General features: G+C 39.5%; 1 protein-coding gene across 1 annotated transcript in view; it reads left to right on the top strand.

Annotated features, from left to right (window-relative positions):
* The first annotated feature begins 5,060 nt into the window (after positions 1-5,060).
* Positions 5,061-22,587, top strand: part of C3H16orf87 (chromosome 3 C16orf87 homolog) — an 84,885-nt gene continuing 67,358 nt past the window's right edge. Inside the window, exon 1 of the mRNA XM_070262889.1 lies at positions 5,061-5,199. The gene's annotated coding sequence lies outside the window, so the exon portion shown is untranslated. The remainder of the gene's footprint in view (positions 5,200-22,587) is intronic.

Genomic DNA, 22,587 nt, shown 5'->3' with positions numbered 1-22,587 from the left:
TGATTCTTCTTTATAGTTTCAGTCTCTTTTATGAAGTAGCTCCAGAACTCGTTGACTTCGTTCTCTACATTCTCTTTTGCCTCGATGAGTTTTTTGATGACAGCTATTTTGAATCCATTGTCGTTTAGCTTACATATTTCTGTGTCCTCAGGACTGAGTTCTGGGTGCTTGTCATTTTCTCTCTGACTTGGAGATTTGATGTAGTGTCTGATGTTAGTGGAGGTGGGTCAGGTCTTTCTCATTCTGATATTATTCAGTTGCAGTTACTGCCTATTGCCACTGGGCAGGGTTTGAGAGCTGCATATTCTGAGCTCTCTGCCTTCAGCCAAGATCCCAGGCAGTGGAGGCGGTGCGGGCTGAGTGGGGGGAGGGGTGTTGTCTCCTGTGTGCACTCTGGGCTTTCTTGATCAGCTCTCACTATCTGGTCTCCTGGGGTGTCGCCTTGATGAGGTCACTCACACCACAGGAAAGCTTTCACTCTGTTAGAGGGCTTCCCTCTAGGCTGCAAGAACTCTAGGGGATCCTTGGTGATCCAGCAAACAAGTCACCCCTTCCCCGCTCCTTGCCTCTTGAAGCCTCCCATGGCAGTTACCGCAGTCTTTAGCGGAGGGAGCGAAGCTCTGTCTCACCCTGTTCCAGCTCCTCCAAGGTGGGCTCCAGCCTCTCCACCCTCTGTCATGTTGCTCCGTGTCTCTCTGAGGTTTTTGTGTTGTTAGGATGTCTTCTGTTGGAGTATGGATATCCCCTTTTGTTGTATGTTGGAGGGGAGTGAGTCCCGGGCAAGTTCACTCTGCCATGATGCTGACATCACTCCCCCATTTTATGTTTTTGATGTCACAATTTACATTTTTTTATTTTGTGTATCCATTAATAAGTTATTGTATTATAGTTATGTTAATACTTTTGTCCTTTAACCTTTATTCTAGAGTTAAGTGATTTACACACCACTATATTATAATATTAGAGTATTCTGAATTTCACTATATTCTTTACTAGTTTTTTTTGTTCATATGTTTTCATGTTAATAATTAGCATTCTTCATTTCAGCTTGAAGAACTCCTTTCAGCATTTCTTTAAGGCAGATCTCCTGGTGATTAACTCCCTCAGCCTTTATTAGTATGAGAAATTCTTCATCTCTCTGTCATTCCTGAATGACAGCTTTGCCAGGCAAAGCATACTTGGTGGACAGTTTCTTCCTTTCAGCACTTTGGATATATCATCCCACTCTCTCCTGGCCTACAATGCTTGTGCTGAGAAAGACACTGATAGCCCTATAGAAGTTCCCTTGTATGTGAGTAGTTTTCTTTTCTTGTTGCTTTTAATATTCTATCTTTGATTTTAGACAGTTTTTTTATAATATGTTTGCAGAAGATCTCTTTGGGTTGAATTTATTCAGCCCAAAATTTATTGGGGTTTTGAATTATTGAATTTATTGGGGACCCGTGAGCTTCATGAACTTGAATGTTCATATCTCTCTCCATATTTGGGAAGTTCTGAGTCATTATTTTTTAAGTCAGCTTTCTGTCTCTTTCTCCTCTTTTCCTTCTGGGACTCCCATAATGCTGAAATTGTTTTGTTTGATAGTACCCCATAATTCATGTAGGCTTTCTTCACTCTTTTTCTTTCTTTTTTCTTTGTTCTTCTCTGAATAGAAAATTTCAAATGACTTGTCTTCAAATTCGCAGTTTCTTTCTTTTGCTTTATCGAGTCAGTTGCTGGTGTTCTCTATTGCAATTTTCATTTCATTCATTGTTTTCTTCAGCTCCACAGTTTCTGTTTAGTTCTTTTTTATGATTTCTATCTCTCTCCTAATACTTTTATTTTGTTCATGTGTTGTTTTTCTGATTTCATTGAATTGTCTTTCTGTGTTTTCTTGTAGCTCACTGATCTCCCTTAAAGGAGCTATTTTGAATTCTTTATCTGTCAAATCATAGACCTCCATTTCTTTAGGTTGGTTACTGGAAAATTGTTGTGTTCCTTTGGTGGTTTCATATTTCCTTGATTTTTCGTGTTCCTTGAAGTGTTGCATTGCTGTGTTTGCATTTGAAGAAGCAGACACCTCCTCCAGTTTTTACTGACTGGCTTTGGGAGAGAAATAATTTCTGCTAGCCTGGCTAGGGATTCTGAGACTTTCTCAGAACTTTTATATGGATAGGCCTGCTCCACACTTCTGGTTCCCTTTTGGTGGTGGTGGTGGTATGATTCTTAGGACTGTATGACTTCTTTCAATCCTACAAAGCCATACCTAGAGCTGATAGCTTCCATTTTACTCTTCCTAAAATGGTGGTGAATGTTCAAGTTTCTTTGCTTTTTCCCAATCTTGCAGAGTTGGGCCAGCTTTCTATGTGTTTTTTTAAGCTCTCTGCCAATGCTTGTACTTGCCACTCTCAGGGGCACATACAGAGAGCAGACCACAAAGTAGTGGGGGGCTATGTGGGTGAGGTGGGGGGAATGTTGGGAGTTGGGGCCCACAACTGTGGGCCAGTTGTGGGGATCTGCAGGCAAGGCCTCTCCAGTAGTTTGTGGGTGGTCCTCTGAATGGAGTCTGTAAAGCAGTTAGTAGGAAGTGTGTCCCTTTGATGCATTCCAAACTCTGCCTTCTGTGCTCCCAGCCTCTCTCCAACCTCAGGTGTGCAGCTTACCTCAGTATTCTGGATGGGATGAGAAAAAAGTGGGTTTCTTTGGCAGTGTTCCCCACACCTGAGGAAGCTGGGCACTCTCTCACATGCTCTCACTTTCTGCTGTTGGAGAAATTGGGGGCCAAGAGGATCTCTCTTGGCACTGAGTTGTGCCGCCCTGTGGCAAGGGAGACACAGATAAACTGAAACTGTTCCTCTTACTCTCTTCAATGCATCCAATCTTGGCTTTTGTTTTTTTGCTCCAGGGATGAGCTAGAACTTCTCCACTGGACTCCCAGACTCCCAAAAAGGTACTCTTACCTGTGAGTGTTGTCAAAATCAATGTTCTTTGAGGGGAAGAAAGCTTTCTGCTTATTGGCAGAAAACAGGTATTCTCCCATCTTGCTGATATCACTCCTGTGGTTTATTTCATTGAATGGTTTTTGTATGTTGAACCATTGCTGGATTCCAGAAATAAATCTCAGTTGGTCATGACGTATAACCTTTTAATATGTTGCTTAATTTGGTTTGCTAATATTTTGTGGAGTATTCTGGATCTTAATATTTTAATGGAAGGAAGGAATGCAACATAGAGCAGTTAAGACTGAAGAACAAAAATTTAAGTTAGAAAGTTGGAAGAACAGTGATTTTACATATTGTTATTTATGTTTCATATTTTAACAACAATCATCAATAAAAGAGATAATGAACTTTACATTGCACATCTGTGAAAAATTATAATTAAATATTTTACAAATATGATAGAACAGTTTGAATTCTACTTTCCCTCAAAAGAAGATCCAAGCATAGAAAAATAATGTATCTGGAATCCATTTGTTTCACTGACAGGTATTTTTCCCCCCTGCTTTTTTCTCCCCAAATCCCCCCAGTACCTAGTTGTATATTCTTAGTTGTGGGTCCTTCTAGTTGTGCCATGACACTGAAAGGTATTTTACATTTTTTTTTTTTGAGCAAGATTAGCCCTGAGCTAACATCTGCCAATCCTCCTCTTTTTGCTGAGGAAGACTGGCCCTGAGCTCACATCAGTGCCCATCTTCCTCTACTTTCTATGTGGGACGCCTACCACAGCATGGCTTGCCAAGCAGTGCCATGTCCACACCTGGGATCTGAACCGGCGAACCCTGGGCCACCGAAGCAGAATGTGTGCACTTAACTGCTGCGCCACAGGGCCAGCCCCTTAACTTTTAACTACTACTCTATGGGATAAATTATTGTATCTAGCCACTTATGACAATTGGATATGAATTTTGAAAATACATCATCAGTTCGTTTTGGATGAAGGTTGAGAATGAACCATAAATTTACTGAAATGGCTTTAAAATCGATTCTTCCATTCCCATTACATACCTTCAAGAGATAGTTTCCTACCATGAGAACTTAGAAATAGTTTAGACATAATTTTTTCACTCCAAGTAGTGCTTTTATCAATTCAACCTAATTTAGATAGATGATTAAACAATTTCATTTGTCATACTGAAAGCTTTAAATATGTATACACATTGTATTTATTTGAAGTGTGCTTACAGGCATTTAATATGCAGAACAGAAATTTCACTCAGAACTTTGCTTTAGTTACAATTGTAGGACAAAAAGTTACCAGTGTAATAGCTATTCTCTACATTAAAAACTGGCAAATTTTCTCTGAGCAAAGTGTACAGTTTCTTAAATTATTTTCTCTCTATGTTCCAATTACTTATTGAAATGTAATTTTATATCTGTCAAATTTCATATTTAAAAAGTGAACTTGCATTTTCTATATTTTTTAACTCATTTTACGAGTAATTTATTTTTATCTTAATTTAGTAACTATCTATCAGTGACTGATAGATTACAGACAAAAAGGCAAAATGGTCCTTCATCGTGGACAGTAAAGTCGCACTCGTCTAAATAGCTGGGCTGCGCTCCCTGAGGGCAGACGATGCATTTTATTCAAATTTACATGACAGCAGGCCTTAGGCAATTCTTTATCAAAGAAATGAAGGGTCAATGTCCGACACTGGGTCTAGGGTGTTAATAAAACGTGTATTACAATTCCTCAGTGGTTAGACTTGCAAACAGTTACTGAGGTGTATTAAACGCCAGGGTTCACCTGCCACCTCCTCCTGCGCGGCTGTTTTCCGTCCTCCTGGGGAGGGGGCGTGGCCAGCACCACGGCCCGCCCTATCTGTGCACTCGTTGGTCCAGCCCGACGCCCGTTACTGCCGAGGCCCGCCCAAACCACGCCCCCGCGGAGCGCGCCGGGCCGAGAGAAGGCGTAGCCATTGTCTGGCCGGACAAGCCAGACCGTGTGCTCTCGTGAGAACCGGGACGCGCTCGGAGACTCGCACGGCCCGCGGTCGCGCGCAGCCCCGCCCCCCCGGCACGCAGGCCCCGCGCGAGCTCGCGCACGCGCGCACCCGCCAGGGCCTCGGTCTGGCCCGCGAGGACTGGCGGGCCGAGAGCGGGCCGCTGAGGTGCGGGGGAGGAGCCCGAGCCGCCGCCGGCGCCGAGGAGCATGTCTGCAAGTCGGGCCAAGAAAGTGAAGATGGCCACCAAATCGTGCCCCGAGTGCGACCAACAGGTGGGCGTCGGGGCCGGGCGCGCGGGCCGGGGGCGGCCGTTGGCCGTGGAGAGCCCTCGCCGGGGCGCCGGGCCGGCCGGGCGGGCGGGGTCTCGGTGGCCGCGGGCGGGCCGGGCGGGCGGGGGCTCTGTCGTGCGGCCGCCGGGCGGGCCGGGCCGGGCTGGGTGTGCGGGCCGTGGCGGGGCCGCCTGGCCGGCTCCGGGCGCGGCGGGCCGTGCGGCCGCTTTGTTCCCGCGGGCGGCGGGCGGGGCCGGCCTCTTAGATCTCGGTAAGGTGGTGATCTTTTTTTTTTTTTTTGAGGAAGATTACCGCTAACTGCTGCCAATCCTCCTCCTTTTGCTGAGGAAGGCTGGTCCTGAGCTAACATCCGTGCCCATCTTCCTCTCCTTTCTATGTGGGACGCCTGCCACAGCATGGCGTGCCGCGCGGTGCCAATGTCCGCACCCGGATCCGAACCGCGAACCCGGGGCGCCGGAGTGCAACGTGCGCACTTGTGGGCTGCGCCCGCCGGCCCTGAGGTGATCTGAGTCTGTTCTCACAGCGCTCCTAACCGCACCAGGCATCGGCCTGGTCTGGGTCTTTAGTGCTACACCGCTGACTGCTAAGTCCCGTTAAAGGCCGGTGTCCTAGGCGCTGCCCTCCCGAGCCGGCGCACGTCCTTCTAGCTTCTTCCGGGTGCACCTGCCGCTGCGCCCCTGCGCTCTGCTGAGTCCGTGGGCTCCGGGGCCCGTGCAGCCGGAGGGGCGGGGCCGTCGGGCGGGGGGCGGGGCTGGCGCTCGGCCGCCTCCCCGGAGCCCGGGCCCCTCGGGCGGGCGGGGCCCTCGCTGCGCGGGGAGCGCCCCTAACCCCGCGGACGTGTGTCGCCCAACGGAGCGCTGTTTCACTGTTTCCTTTATGTATAAAATTTGATATTCTTAACTAGAAAAAGTTTATTTGAAACTGCCTCAGTTAAAACCGTCTGTAAGACATCTTTTCTGCCAAAATGCAGCCCTTAAGGTGTCTTTCTTTCCAGAATGTACCTCTCTCCTCTCTTTCCGTCCCTCAGTGAGAGAGGGTCTCTGTCTCCTCTAGTTCCTCAGCGGAAAGCGGTGGTTTTCAGTGCGCAGCTTTGTGTGTATTTAGCTAACTAACGTTATCCCTACGAATTTAACTTTTTGGTTGCTATTGTAAGTGGAATTGTTCTAAAAACTTCATTTTATCCGTGTTCATTAATTGTATATAGAAATACGATTTTTTTTGTTGTAGTAAAAACCCTAACATTCACCACTTAAAGCGTGTTAAGTGTGTACTTCGGTGCCGCCGTCCCCACCGTCCAGTTCCAGGACGTCGTCCCCGCTGCAGAGCGAGGCCCTGCTGCGCCCCCCCCAGCCCTAGCCGGCGCTGCTGTGCTCGCTCTCTCTGCATCTGCCTGTTGTGGATGTTTCGTGTAAATGGGGTCACGCAGTACGTGTCCTTTGACGTCTGACTTCGCTGGTGTAGCAGTCAGCGCGTCCACGTTGTGGCACGTGTCACACTTCAGGGCCGTCTGTGGCCAAATAGCGTCGCTGCGTGGGCGTACCACAGTTTGTTGTCCGGTCTTCAGCTGACGGCCGTTTTGGTTGTTTCCGCCTTTTGGCTCATGTCAGTAGTGCTGCTGTGAACGTTCATGTACAGATTTTTGTTTTAACATCTACTTTCGTGTGTTATATTTGCAGGAGTGGAATTGCTTGGATGTATGGTAATTCTGTGTTTAACTTATTGAGAAATTGCCAAATTGTTTTCCATGGCAGTTGCTCCATTTAACATTCCCACCAACAATATATGAAGGTTCTAATTTTTCCACATCCTCACCAACACTTGGTATTTTTTGTTTAAAAAAAATCATTGTAGTCATCCTAGTATTGTGGGAACTGGGATGTCATTGTCATTTTGATTTGCATTTCCCTAATAACTAAGGACATTGAACATCTTTTCATGTGCTTCTTGGTCCTTTAGATATCTTCCTTGGAGAAATGTCTCTTCAAGTTCGTTTTTCTTTTCTTTTCTTTCTTTCTTTCTTTTTTTTTTTGATGAGGAAGATTGGTCCTGAGCTGACATCTGCTGCCAATCGTCCTTCTCTTTTTTTTTTTTGCTTGATGAAGATCGGCCCTGAGCTCACATCTGTGTCCATCTTTCCTCTATTTTGTGTGTTTCCACCACAGTGTGCACCAAACTTGACAACTACACCACTGGGCCAGCCCCATCAGTTTTTTGATTGGGTGATTTTTCTTTTGTTGTTCAGTTCTAAGAATTTTTGTATATTCTGGATACCAGACCCTTATCAGATATATGATTTACAAATACTTGCAAAGATCCATTCTGTGGGTTTTTTCACTCTCTTGATAGTGTCCTTTGATGCACAAAAGTTTTTTTTTTTAAGATTTTATTTTTTTCCTTTTTCTCCCCAAAGCCCCCCCGGTACATAGTTGTATATTCTTCGTTGTGGGTCCTTCTAGCTGTGTCATGTGGGACGCTGCCTCAGCCTGGTTTGATGAGCAGTGCCATGTCCGCACCCAGGATTCGAACCAACGGAGCGCGTGAACTTAACCACTCGGCCACGGGGCCAGCCCCGCACAAAAGTTTTTTATTTGGGTGTAGTCCAATATGTCTATTTTTTCTTTTGTTGTGTGTGCTTTTGGTGTCATAAGTAAGAAACCATTGCCAAACCCTTGGTTGTGAAGATTCACCCCTTTTTCCATCTAAGCGTTTTATAGTTTTAGTTCTTATGTTTATGCCCTTGATCGATTCTGAGTTAATTTTTGTAGATGGCGTGAGGTACGGGTTCACCTTTATCCTGTTGTATGTGGATATTCCAGTTGTTCCAGCTCCATTTGTTGAAGAGACTCTTCTTTTCTCCTTGAATGGTCTTGGCGTCACTGTTGAAAATCAATCGACCATAGATACGTGGGCTTATTTCTGGACTCTCAGTTTTGTTCCATTGATATGTCTGTTCTTATTACAGTGTTTTTTGTTTTTTGCTGATCCACAGTATTTTTTTGAAGACTTTTTTTAATTGAGGTGTACTTATAACATTGTATTAGTTTCAAGTGTACAACATAATGATTTGATATTTGTATATATTGCATAATGATCACCACAGTAAGACTTTGTTTATTTTTTTTACAGCAGTTTTAGGTTCACAGCAAAATTGAGAGGAAAGTACAGAGATTTCCCCTATATCCTCTGCCCCTACACATGCATAGTTTCCCCCATTATTAGCATCCCCCACCAGAGTGGTCCATTGTTAAAACTGGTAAGCCTAGGGGCTGGCCCCGTGGCTGAGTGGTTAAGTTCGCGCACTCCACTGCAGGCGACCCAGTGTTTCGTTGGTTTGAATCCTGGGCGCGGACATGGCACTGCTCATCAAACCACGCTGAGGCAGCGTCCCACATGCCACAACTAGAAGGATTCACAACGAAGAATATACAACTATGTACTGGGGGGCTTTGGGGAGAAAAAAGAAAAAAATAAAATCTTTAAAAAAAAACCAAGAAAAACTGGTAAGCCTACATTGTCACGTCATTATCACCCAAAGTCTGTAGTTTACATTGTGGTTCACTCTTGGTGGTGTACATTCAGTGGGTTTGGAGAAATACATAATGACATATATTCACCATTACAGTATCATATAATAGAATATTTTCACTGCCCTAAAAATCCTCTGTGCTTTGCCTCCTCATCTCTCCCTCCTGCCAAACCCTGGCAACCACTGATCTTTTTACTGTCTCCATGGTTTTACCTTTTCCAGAATGTCATATAATTGGGATCATGTGATATTTAGCTTTTTCAGATGGCTTCTTTCGCTTAGTAGTATGTAGTGAAGGTTTTGCCATGTCTTTTCATGGCCTGTTAGCTCATTTCTTTTTAGCACTGAGTAATACTCTATTGTCTGGGAGTACCACAGTTTATTTATCTATTCACCTGCTGAGGGACATCTTGGTTGCTTCCTGGTTTTGACAGTTATGAATTAAGCTGCTGTAAACATCGTGTTCAGACTTTTGTGTGGATATAAGTTTTCATCTCTTTTGGGTAGTTACCAAGGAGCATGATTGCTGGCTTCTATGATAAGAGTATGTTTAATTGTACAAGAAACTGCCAAACTGTCTTCCAAAGTGGCTGTAACATTTTGCATTCCCACCAGCAATGAATGAGCGTTCCTGTTGCTCCACATCCTTATCAGCATTTTGTGGTGTCAGTATTCTAGATGTTGACCATTCTAATAGATATGTTGTTAGACTTAGCGTTTCCCTGATGCGTAAGACATGGAGCATCTTTTTATATGCTTATGTGCCATCTGTACATCTGTTTCGTGAGGTGTCTTTTAAGGTCTTTGGCCCATTTTTTAATTGGGTTATTTCCTTGTTGCATTTCAAGTGTTGTTTGTATATTTTGGATAATATTCCTTTATCAGATAGGTCTTTTGCTTATATTTTGTCTCAATTTGTGGCTTGTCTTTTCATTTTCTTGACAGTGTCTTTCACAGAGCAGGAAATTTTAATTTTAATGAAGTCCAGCGTATCAATTCTTTCTTTCATAATTGTGCCTTTGGTATCGTATATGAAAAGTCATTACCAGACCCAAAGTCATCTAAATTTTCTCTTGTGTTATCTTCTAGGAGTTTTGTAGTTTTGTGTTTACATTTAGGTCTTTGATCCATTTTGAATTAATTTTTGTGAAGCATGTAAGATCTGTGCCTAGATTGTTTTTATTTTTGCATGTAGATGTCCAGTTGTTCTAGCACCATTTGTTGAAAAGTCTACCTTTGCTCCGTTGTGTTGCCTTTGCTCCTTTGTCAAAGATCAGTTGACTGATTTATGTGTGTCTATATCTGGGCTCTCTGTTTTGTTCCATTGGTCTATTCTTTCACCACTACCATACTGTCTTGATTACTGTAGCTGTATGGTAAATCTTGAAATTTGGCAGTGCCTGTCCTCCAAACTTGTTCTTCTCCTTAAATATTGGATTGGCTATTCTGCGTCTTTTGCTTCTCTATATAAAGTTTAGAATCAGTTTGTTGATACCCACAGAATAACTTCCTGGGATTTTGTTTGAGATTGCACTGAATCTTTAGATCAATTGAGAAGAACTGACGTTTTGACAAAATTGAGTCTTCTTATCCATGAACATGGGATATCCATATATTTAGTTCTTTTTTGATTTTGTTTTGATTTTTGATTTTGTTCCTTAGTTTTCCTCATATAGATTTTGTACATATTTTATTAGATTTATACCTAAGTATTCTGTTTTTGGTGTGCTAATGTGAATAGTATCATGGTTTTAATTTCAAATTCCACTTGTTCATTGCTGGTATATAGGAAAATGATTGACTTTTTTATATTAACCTCGTATCCTGCAACCCTATTTTGGTGGCTCATTTCAAGAGATTTTTTGGTTGATTCTTTTGGATTTGTACATAGACACTCATGTCATCTGCAAACAAAGTGTTATTTCTTCCTTCCCAGTCAGTATACCCTTTATATCCTTTTCTTGTCTTATTGCATTAGCTAGGTATGATGTTGAAAAGGAATGATGAGAAGGGACGTCCTTGCCTTGTTTTTGATGTTAGTGGGAATGCTTCTAGATTTTCACCGTTAAGTATGAAATTACCTGTAGGTTTTTTGTAGATATTCTTTATCAAGCTGAGGATGTTCCCATCTATTCTTAGTTTACAGAAAGTTATCATCACGTATGGGTGTTGAATTTTGTCAAATGCTTTTTCTACATCTATTGATATGATCATGTGAATTTTTTAGCCTGTTGATGTGATAGATTACATTAATTGATTTTTGAATGTTGAATCAGCCTTGCATACCTTGGATAAATCCCACTTGGTTGTGGTATGTGATGTTTCTTATACATTGGTAAATTCAATTTGCTAATTTGTTTCTTTTTTTTAAATTGAGGTAACATTGGTTTATAACATTATGTAAATGTCAGGTGTACATCATTATATTTTGATTTCTGTGAACACTGCATCATGTTCACCACCCAAAGTCTAATTGCCACCCATCAGTGTACGTATGTGCCCTTTTATCCCTTTTGTTCTCCCTCCACCCCCCTCCCCGTCTGATATCCACCAGTCTATTCTCTGTGTATTTGTTTTTGTTTGGTTTTTTGTCTTCCACATATGAGTGAAATCATATGGTATTTGGCCTTCTCTGTCTGACTTATTTTGTTTAGCTTAATGCCTTCAAGGTCCGTCTGTGTTGTTGCAAATGGCAAGATTTCATCTTTTTTTTTAGCTGCTGAAGTTTTTATTGTATATATATATACCGCATTTTCTTTATCCAGTAATCTGTTGATAGGCACTTAGGTTGTTTCCAAGTCTTGGCTTTGTGAATAAGGCTGCAATGAACATAGGGATGGATATGTCATTTTGAATTAGTGATTTCGTGTTCTTTGGATAAATACCCAGAAATGATATAGCTGAATCTTATAGTAGTTCTATTCTTAATTTTTTGTGGAATCTCCTTACTGTTTTCCATAGTGGCTGCACCAATTTACACTCCCACCAGCAGTGTATGAGGGTTCTCTTTTCTCCACATCCTAACACTTGTTATTTTTTGTCTTTTTAATTATAGCCATTCTGACAGGTCTAAGTTGGTATCTCATTGAGGTTTTGATTTGCATTTCCTTAGTTATTAGTGATGTTGAACATCTTTTCCTATGTCTGTTGGCCATCTGTCTGTCTTCTTTGGAAAAATGTCTGTTCAGATCCTCTACCCATTTGAATTGGTTTGCTCATTTTTTTGTTGTTGTGTTGTATGAGTTCTTTATATATTTTGGATATTAACCCCTTATCAGATATATGATTTGCAAATATTTTCTCCCATTGTTAGGTTGTCTTTTTGTCTTGTTGATGGTTTCCTTTGCTGTGCAGAAGCTTTTTAGTTTGATGTAGTCACATTTGTTTGTTTTTTCTTGTTTCCCTTCCTTGAGGAGATATGGTACTAAAAGAGATACTGCTAAGACCATGATATCAAAGAGCATACTGCCTTTGTTTTCTTCTTGGAGTTTCGTGGTTTCAGGTCTTACATTCAAGTCTTTAATCCATTTTGAGTTAATTTTTGTGTATGGTGTAAGATAATGGTCTACTTCCATTTTTTTTTTTTTTTGGCATATGGCTGTCCAATTTCCCCAACACTATTTATTGAAGAGACTATCCTTTCTCCATTGTATGTTCTTGGCCCATCTGTCAAAAATTAACTGTCCATAAATGTGTGGGTTTATTTCTGGGCTCTCAGTTCGGTTCCATTGATCTGTGTGTCTGTTTTTGTGCCAGTACCATGTTGTTTTGGTTACTATAGCTTTATAGTATATTTTGGAATCAGGGAGTGTGATACCTCCAGCTTTGTTCTTTTTTCTCAGGATTGCTTTGGCTATTTGGGGACTTTTGTTGTTCCATATAAATTTTAAGGTTCTTTGTTCTATTTCTGTGAAAAATGTTGTTAGGACTTTATAGGGATTGCATTGAATCTGTAGATTGCCTTAGGAAGTACAGACTTTTTTTTTAAATTGAAAGTTTTTTTTTGTTTTAAACTCCTGCTTTCCAGGAAGATTTGCTGATTTACCCTCCCAGCTATGGAGTTATGGGAGTGCTTATTTCCATCCATTTGTTTTAGTTTTTTTTTCCATTATGCTACAGTCTGATCAATTTAACTTGACCTGTTAACAAGGCAAGGATAATCATCATCTATAAAGCTTTAGAAATTTGCTTTAAAATTACCTAAGTTATTTTTGATGAAGATGTAGGTTTAAAAATACAGACATTTTAACTGTTAATTCTTCCAATCTATGAGCACAGACTCTCTTTCCGTTTCTTTGTGTCTTTGATTTCTTTCAACAGTGTCTTATAGTTTTCAGTGTACAGGTCTTTCTGTTTGCTAATATTTTGTTCAGAGTTTTTGCATCTGTGTTTGTGAGAGATATTGGTCTATAGTTTTCTTGTTGTGTCTTTATATGGTTTTGGTATTAGAGTGATGCTGGCCTCATAGAATGACTTAGGTTGTAATCCTTCTGCTTCTATCTTTTGAAAGTGATTATAGAGAATTCGTATTTATTCCTTAACTATTTGATAGAATTCACCAGGGAAATCATCTGGTCTGGCGCTTTCTGCTTTGGAAGGTTATTAATTATTGGTTCAGTTTCTTTAATAGATATAGACCTATTCAGGTTGTCTGTTTCTTTTGTGAGTTTTGGCAGATTGGATCTTTCAAGGAATTGATCCATTTCATCTAGGTTATCAAATCTGTGGTATAGAGTTGTTCATAGTATCCTTTTATTATCCTTTTAATGTCCCTGGGATCTGTAGTGATGTTCCCTCTTTCATTTCTGCTATTAATAATTTGTGCCTTCTATTTTTTCTTAGCTTGGCTAGAGACTTATTGATTTTATTGATATTTTCAAAGAACCAGCTTTTGGTTTTGTTGATTTTCCTGTTTTAATTTCATTGATTTCTTCCCTAATTTTTATTATTTTTTTTTCTGCTTGCTTTGATTTAATTTGTTCTTTTTTCCTCTTTTTCTAAGGGGAAGCTTAGATTATTGATTTCAGATTTTTTATTTTATAATATATACGTTCAATGCTGTAAGTTTTCCTCTAAGCACTGCTTTCACTGCATCCAACAAATTTTGATATTGTTTGTATTTTCATTTAGTTCAAAATATTTAAAAAGTTATCTTGAGATTTCTTTTTTCACCCATGTGTTATTTCAAAATGTGTTGTTTAATGTCTGTATATTTTGTGATTTTCCAGTTATTTTGTTATAATCAATTCAGTTGTGGTCTGAGAACAGACAATGTATGCTTTTTCTTTTAAATTTGTTAGATCTGTTTTATGGCTCAGAATGTGGTCTATCTTGGTGATTGTTCCATGTAGGCTTTAGAATAATGTGTATTCTGCTGTTGTTGGATGAGGTAGTGTATAGATGTTGCTATGGTCTGAATGTTGTGTTGTCCCACAATTCATATGTTGAAATCATAATTCCCAAAGATGGTGGTATTAGTAGGTGGGGCCTTTGGGAGATGATGAAGTTATGAGGGTGGAGCCTTGATAAATGGAATTAGTACTCTCATATAAAAAAGATTCCACAGAACTCCCCATACCGTCTGCTGTCTCAGGACACAGTGAGAAAGAGCCTGCTATGAACCAGGAAGAGGGCTCTCACAAAAATGTGACCATGCTGTCACCTTGATCTTAGACTTCCTCGCCTCCAGAAATGTGAGGAGTAAATTTCTGTTGTTTATAAGGTACCCAGTATGTGATATTTTGTTAGAGCAGCCTGAATGGACTAAGATGCCGGTAATATCCAGTTGATTGATGATTGTTGCATTCAGCTGTGTCTTTACTGGATTTCTGATAAAGGGACGTTAAAGGGATGATAAAGGGATGTTGCTATTATTACTTTGAACAGATTGTTATCTGTTAGATCAATTAAGAATAAGAAAAATAAGTTTTTGTTTTACCCTCACTTGTTCCTTCTCTGATGCTCGTTCTTTCTTTATATGCATCCAAGTTTGTGACCTGTGTTATTTTCTTTTTTTCTAAAGAACTTCTTTGAACATTTCTCACAAGACACATCTACTGGCAACATATTCCCTCAGTTTTTGTTTGCTTGAGAAAGTCTTTATTTCTCCTTCACGTTTGAAGGATAATTTCACAGGGTACAGAATTCCAGTTGGTGTTTTTTTCTCTCAGCAGTTTAAACACCACTCTCTTCTTGATTCCGTGGTTTACGAGGAGATGTAATTCTTATCTTTGTTCCTAATATTGATAAGGGTTTTTTTTTTCCTCTGATTTCTTTCAGAAATTTTTCTTTATTTTTGATTTTCTACAGTTTGAAAATGGTATGCCCAGGTACAGCTTTTCTGTAATTTATCCTGCTTGGTGTTCTCTGAACTTCCTGGATCTGTGGTTTGGTGTCTGACATTAATTTGGGGAAATTCTCAGTCATTATTGTTTCAAATATATCTTCTGTTCCTTTTTCTCTTTCTAGTGTTCCCATTATGCGTATGTTACACTTTTGCTGGTGTCCGACTTTTTCTGTATTTTTCAGTCTTTGTTCTCTTTGCTTTTCATTTTTGGAGATTTCTAATGATATAGCCTCAAGTTCAGAAATTCCTTTCTCAGCTCTGTCCAGGCTGCTAGTAAGCCCCTCAAATTTATTCATCATTTTTGTTAGTTTTTTTGATCTCTGTCATTGTTTTTGGTTCTTTTTTAGGATTTTCCTCTGCTTACATTGCCCATCTGTTGTTGTCTGCTGTCTCTCCGTTAGAGCCCTAGCATATTAATCGTAGTTGTTTAAGTTCCCAGTCTGATGATTCCAACATCCTTGCCATGTCTGGGTCTGACGCTTGCTCTGTCTCTTCAAACTGTATTTTTTGCCTTTTAGTATGCCTTGTAATTTTTTCTTGATGGCCAGACATGATGTACTAGATAAAAGAAACTGCTATAGATAGGCCTTCAGTAACGTGGTGGTAAGATGTAGGGTGAGGAAGCATTCTTTAGTCCTGTGATTAGGTCTTAGCCTTTTGGTGAGCCTCTGGACTGTGGACCTCACAAGTGCTCCTTATTCCTCCTATCCCTGCCCCCCCCCCCCCCACATGCCCTGTGTCTCCCCTTAGATGGCTAGAGTGTGCTGGAGTTGGGTATTTCTCTTCTCTCGAGTCAGGTACTAATAAAACCATAGCAAGTTAGGCTTTGGTTAAATATTTTCTCCTGAGGCCAGGGCTTGTTAAGAATAATAGAGTGCTCTGGCATATTTCAAAATGCTTCCTTTTCTCTTCCTTCTGCCAAAAGCACAGGGGGATTTTTCTCTGATACTGTAAGAACCTGGTTGAGCTCCTGGAGGTAAAACTAACAAAAGTGTGGGGGACCTCCTATGGCTGAGTCCCCCTGGAGTTTTTCTTTCAGACATGTCCACACTGAGCCTCCAGCAATTTGTCAATTATAATTGAGTTTTTCCTACCCTGGCACTGGTTCCTACAGAGGTTTTTTTGCTTTTGAATTTCTGTTTTGGTCAGTTTAGATTCTCTATATTCATCTCTGCTTCTCCAATTTTGGGGCAGTGGTTTGCCCCGGGACCTTACTTCTCTTACAGATCTAAGAAGAGTTGTTGGTTTTTCAGTTTGTTCAGCTTTCTACTTGTTAGGGCAGAGTGGTGACTTTCATGCTCCTTACATTTGGAACTGGAAACCACAAGTGCACAGTGTTTTGATTACTGTATCTTTGTAGCAAGTTTTGAAATCAGGAAATGCAAGTCCTTCAGTTTTGTTTTTCTGTCTTAAGATTGTTTTGGCTTTTCAGAATCCCTTGCAAATCATGTGAATTTTAGGATTAGCTTTTCCATTTCTGAAAAAAAGGCCATTGGAATTTTGATAGGAATTACATTGACTCTGTAGATCAATTTGGGAAATGCTATTTTAACAATATTAAAACAATATTAAGTCTTCCAATCCATGAACTTGATTGTCTTTCCATTTAATTTAGGTCTTTAATTTTTTAGCAATGGTATGTAGTTTTCAGTGTACAAGTCTTGCATATTCTTGGTTACATTTATTTCAAATTATTTTTTTTGATCTTATAAATGGAATTGTTTTCTTAATTCCACTTTTGGATAGTTCTTTGCTAGTGTATAAAAATAAAACTTATTTTTGTTTGTTGATCTTGTATCCTGTAACATTGCTGAATTCGTTCATTAGCTTTAATATTGTGTGTATGTGTGTATTGTTTAGGATTTCCTATTTATAAGATTATGTGACCTGTGAATAGAGAGAGATTTACTTCTCCTTTTCAATTTGGATGCCTTGTATTTCTTTTTCTTGTCTGATTTCTCTGGCTTTCCATTACAGTGTTGAATAAAAGCAGCAGCAGCAGACATGCTTATCTTGTTCTTGGTCTTTGAAGGAAAGCTTTCAGTCCCTCCTGTTGAGTAGGTTGTTAGCTCTGGGTTTTTCATAAATTCATTTTATCATGTTGAGGAAGTTCCTTTCTATTTCTCATTTGTTCAGCATTCTATCATGAACAGTGTTAGATTTTGTAACATGCTTTTTCTGCATCACTTGAAATGCTTATGTGTTTTTTTTGTTTCCATTCTATTAATGGGGAAGGGGTGTATTATATTGATTGATCTTCCTATTTTGAACTACCGTGGCTTTCCTAAATCCCACATAGTCATGGTAGATAATCATTTTAATATGTTGCTTGATTTGGTTTGGTAATATTTTTTTGGAGATTTTTGCATCCGTGTTCATGAGGGATATTGGTCTGCAGTGTTCTTTTCTTGTGCTGACTTCGTCTGGCTTTGGTATCAGAGTAATGATGGCCTCATAGAATGAGTTATGAATTGTTCCCTCTCTTTCGTTTTTTCAAAGACCTTGAGAAGGATTTAATTCCTTTTTTTTAGGGGAAGGAGTGAGGAAGATTCTCCTTGAGCTAACATCTGTGCCAATCTTCCTCTACTTTGTATGTGGGATGCCTCCAGAGCAAGGCTCGTGAGTGGAGTAGGTCTGCATCTGCAGGGGTCCGAACCTGCAAATCTGGGCCGCCGAAGCAGAGTGCTCAGAACTTGAACCACTTGGGCACAGGGCTGGTCCCGAGAAGGATTTAATTCGTTAAATGTTTGGTAGGCTTCGCAAGTGAAGCCATCTGGTGCTGAACTGTGCTTTGTTGGCTGTTGTTTTGATTATGATTCACTTTCTTGTTATAGATTTGTTTATATTTCTGTTTCTTCTTGAATCAGTTTTGAAAGTGTGTGTAGTTTTTAGGAGTATGTCCATTTCATCTGGATTAATTTGTTGATATAGTGTTTATAATATTACCTTATTATCTTTTTAATGTCTGTAGATTCTGTAGTGGTGTCCTCTTTCACACTTGATGTTTTGTTAAATTGCATCATTTCTTACATCCATCAATCTGCCTAGAAGTTTATCAATTTTGATAGTTTCACAGAACCAGCTTTTGATTTATTGATTTTTCTCTCTTGCCTGTTTTCTTTTTCATTGATTTTGTTTACTGTTTTCATCTTTCTGCTTTAGTTTTAGTTTGCTCTTATTTTTCCAGCTTTATGAAGAAAGATAATTAATTTTAGACATTTCTTTTCTAATATAATCATTTCAAGTTATAAATTTCTCTCTCAACACTGGCTAACTGCATCCCACAAATTTCGATATGTTGTTTTTTGATTATTATTTAGTTTATAATATTTTCTGAACTCCCTTTTGATTCTTCTTTGAACCTGTAGTTTTTAGAAGAGTGTTTAAATTCTGTACACTTGGGGCTTTCTAGATATCCTATTTTTATCGATTTTCAGTTTAATTCTGTTGTGGTCAGATGGCATTTCTCTAAGATTTTGGCGTTTTGGAATCTGAGAATTATTTTATGGCGCAGTATACGGTCTGCCTCGGTAACTGTCCTTGTGCACTTGAAACGAGTGGATATTCTTTCAGCTGTTGGGTGTTGTGTTCTACAAATTTTTCTTATCTTAAGGTTGTTGATATTTTCGTTCAAGTATCTTTACTCAGGTTTTTGTCTAGTTTTATAAATTACTGAGAGAAGTGTGTTAGAAACATCCACTTATGATTGTGGATTTGAATGTTTCTCTTTTTAGTGCTCTCAATGTTTGTTCATTTATTTTGAAACTCTATCGTTAAGCACATATACATTTATAATTTTCTATCTTCCTCATGTATTGACCTTTCTGTTATTAAATGTCTCTCCTTGTCTCCAGTAAATGCTGTTTATCTTGAAATCTGCTTTGTCTGATTTTATAGTAGCCAGTCTAACCTTCTTATACTTGCTGTTTGTGTGGTGGAATAGGAAAAACTCACTTCTCCCTCTCCTTTACTCTCATGTTACTACCACACTCCCGACACGTCTGATACCAGATTTGTGTGGTTTTTTCCTACACCAAGCAATTCTTTGTGACACCAGCTGGTTGTCCTAGAATTTAACTGAATTCTGATGACACTGTCTACTTGGAGATAGTGACATATACCGTAGATTAAGGCTCAGTCCCATGAGACTGCCGCCTACTTCAGATACCAATTGCAAGAATTTCCTACAGGTTTCCTACAGGTTCTCTCCTACTTGGCTACAAATCAGAGGTCCCCTGACCTCCTCTCCCTTGAATTCAGATTTTTGCTAGAACAGCTTACAAAACTCAGGGAAACATTTACTTATATTTACTAGATTATTGTATAGTAAAGGAATAATAAAGGATACAGATGAACAGCCAAATGAAGAGTTACTTACATAGGGCAAGGTCAGGGAGGTTCCCAAATGCTGGAGAATTGGGAGTTGGGCTGAAAATTCCAAGCTTCTGATCATGGCTTGGTCTTTCTGGTGGCCATCCCCCACCCAGGAGCCCACCAAGAGTCACCTCATTAGAACAAAAGATACTGCTGTCACCTGGGAAACCCCCAAAAGATTTAGGAGCTCTGTACCAGGAACCCACGACAGAGATTAATATATCTGTTTGTTCTATTATCTCACAGTGACATATGTTTTTTCTTTTTTTTTCTTTCAACCTGTTAGCATCTTTGTATTTAAAGTGTATTTCTTGTACATCAAACTAGAAAGCTCTTGTGCAGCGAAGGAAACCATCAACAAAATGAAAAGGCGTCCTACTGAATGGGAGAAGATATTTGCAAATCATAATCCATTAAGGGGTTAATATCCAAAATATGTAAAGGACTTATACAACTTAATATCAAAAAAACCCCACCCAACCTAATTAAAAAATGGGCAGAGGAGTTACAAGTAGATATTTTTCCAAAGAAGATGTACAGATGTCCAAAAGGTACATAAAAAGATGCTCAACATTATTAATCATCAGTGAAATACAAATTAAAACCACAATGAGGTACCACCTTACACCTCTCAGAATGCCTATTATCAAAAAGCCAAAAAAATAACATGTTGGTGAGGTTGTCGAGAAAAGGGAGCTCTTGTATACTGACGGTGGGAATGTAAATTGGTGCAGCCACTATGGGAAATAGTATGGAGGTTTCTCAAAAAGTTAAAAATAGAAATACTGTATGACCCAGCAATTGTGCTTTATCTGAGGTGTTTTATCTGAAGAAAGTGAAAATGTTAATTCAAAGAGAGATATGCACACCTCTCTTCCCTGCAGCAGTATTTACAGTAGCCAAGATATGGAAATAACCTAAGGTTTCATTGATAGATGAATGGATAAAGGAGATGTGGGGTAGATATATACAATGGAATGTCACTCAGCCATAAAAAAGAATGAAATCTTTCCACTGGCGACAACATAGATAAACCTGGAGGATATTATGCTAAGTGAAATAAGTCAGACAGAGAAAGACAAATACCATATGATTTCACTTATATGTGGAATTTAAAAGCAAAACAGTTGGAGCCAGCCCTGATGGTCTAGTGGTTCACGTTTGGTGTTCTCATCACTTTGGCAGCCCAGGTTCACTTCCTAGTCATGGAACCACACCACTGGTCTGTCAGTTGCCGTGCTGTGACAGTGGCTCACATAGAGAAACTGGAAGAACTTACAGCTAGGATGTAGAACCATGCACTGGCGCTTTGGGGAGAAGGGAAAAAAAGCCAAACAGATGAAGAAAACAAAACAAAACCAGGCTCATAGATACAGGAACCAAAATGGTGGTTACTAGAGGGAGGAGGGTTTGTGGGGGGGGGGTAGGGAGTGAAATAGGTGAAGAGGATTAAGAGTACAAACTTCCAGTTATAAAATAAATAAGTCATGAGGATGAATGTACAGCGTGGGGAATATAGTCAATAATATTGTAATAACTTTGTGTGATGACAGATAGTAACTGGACTTATCATGGTGATAATTTTGTGATGTATATAAATATTGAATCACTATGATGTATACCTGAAACTAATAGGCTGTTGTATGTCAATTATACTTGTATAAACATAAAGTGTGTTTCTTGTGAATAGCTTAGTGTGGTTTTGCCTTTTTGTCCATTTAACAATATCTGCCTTTTGATTGGAGAATTAATCCATTTGTGTTTAATGTAACTATTTATATGTTTGGATTTAATCTTTTTGCTATTTCTTTTTTGTCTCAGTGCTTTTTGTTCTGTTTCCCTTTTTCTTCCCTCTTTTGTCTTAATCACATGTTTTGGGTACTATGTTTTAATTTCTCTATGGGTTTTTTACCTTTTTTTTCTTTGCTTGAATTATATTACACAACCTAACATCACAGTCTATTTAGAGGCAATACTGGATTAGTTTAGGAAAAATATAAGAACTTTGTAACAGTCTAGTTCCCTTTAAAACTTCTCCCAATCTTTGTGCTATTATTAGAGTGATCAGTTTATATTCTGTTTACCTGCGAATTTCCTGGTTTTAGCACTGAAATTCTTCTGTATGGGCAACTCCCTCAATCCTGGGCAAATTGGAAAGGTTGGTCACCTTTGCTATAGTTATCATGTTTGTTACATCTATAAATGTTACAAACTCAACAATACAATGTTATACTTTTTGCTTTAAGTCAGAAGTGGGCAAAATATGGCTCCCATACCAAATCTGGCTCCTGGCTTGTTTCTCTAGGACCCACAAGCTAAGAATGGTTTTTGCCTTTTTAAAGAGTTACTAAGAAAAAGGAAAAAGAAAAATATGAGACACAGTTATGTGACCCACAAGCCTAAAATGTTCGCTCTGGGACCCTTTACAGAAAAACTTGCTGATATCTTCTTTAACCAATCATATGTCTTCAAAAGAAAAAATAGAAGGAAATAAAAATATATGTACACAGTTGTATTTACACATATATTTATCATTTTAAATTTGAGTAATTTTAAAAGACTGGAGAGCCTTTTTTTTTTTTTCTTTTTTAAAGGAGGTATTAGCACATTGTTTTGGGAGCAATCTTGTGGATCAACCAAATTGATAGTTTTTTTTTTTTTTAAAGGAGCTAATTTTCTTTTCTTTTCTTTCTTTTTTTTGGTGGGGGGGGGGAGTTGGCCCTGATCTAACATCTGTTGGCAGTCTTCCTCTTTTTTTTCTCTTCTCCCCAAAGCCTCAGTACATAGTTGTATATCCTAGTTGTATGTCCTTCTAGTTCTTCTATGTGGGATGCTGTCACAGCATGGCTTGATGAACAGTGTGTAGGTCCATGCCCAGGATCCGAACCCCAGGCTGCTGAAGCAGAGTGTGTGAACTTAACCACTTGGTTGGCCACGGGGCCAGCCCCTATATTATGTTTTATACAAATGTGTCTTAAGGACAGTGGTGGAAGTGTCAGAGAAGGATTATACAAGAGAAATATAATTTATGTTTTTCCAGTGCCATGAAGCACCACCAGGATGAAAAGGATTTGGTAATGTTTTCCAAGGTGAGAGATTATTCCTATTCTTAGTCTAAAATTAA

Source organism: Equus caballus, chromosome 3, assembly GCF_041296265.1.
Source record: "Equus caballus isolate H_3958 breed thoroughbred chromosome 3, TB-T2T, whole genome shotgun sequence".
In the NCBI taxonomy this organism is placed as follows: domain Eukaryota; kingdom Metazoa; phylum Chordata; class Mammalia; order Perissodactyla; family Equidae; genus Equus; species Equus caballus.
The sequence above is the reverse complement of the archived record's forward strand: the minus strand, read 5'-3'. Positions and strand labels throughout refer to the sequence as shown.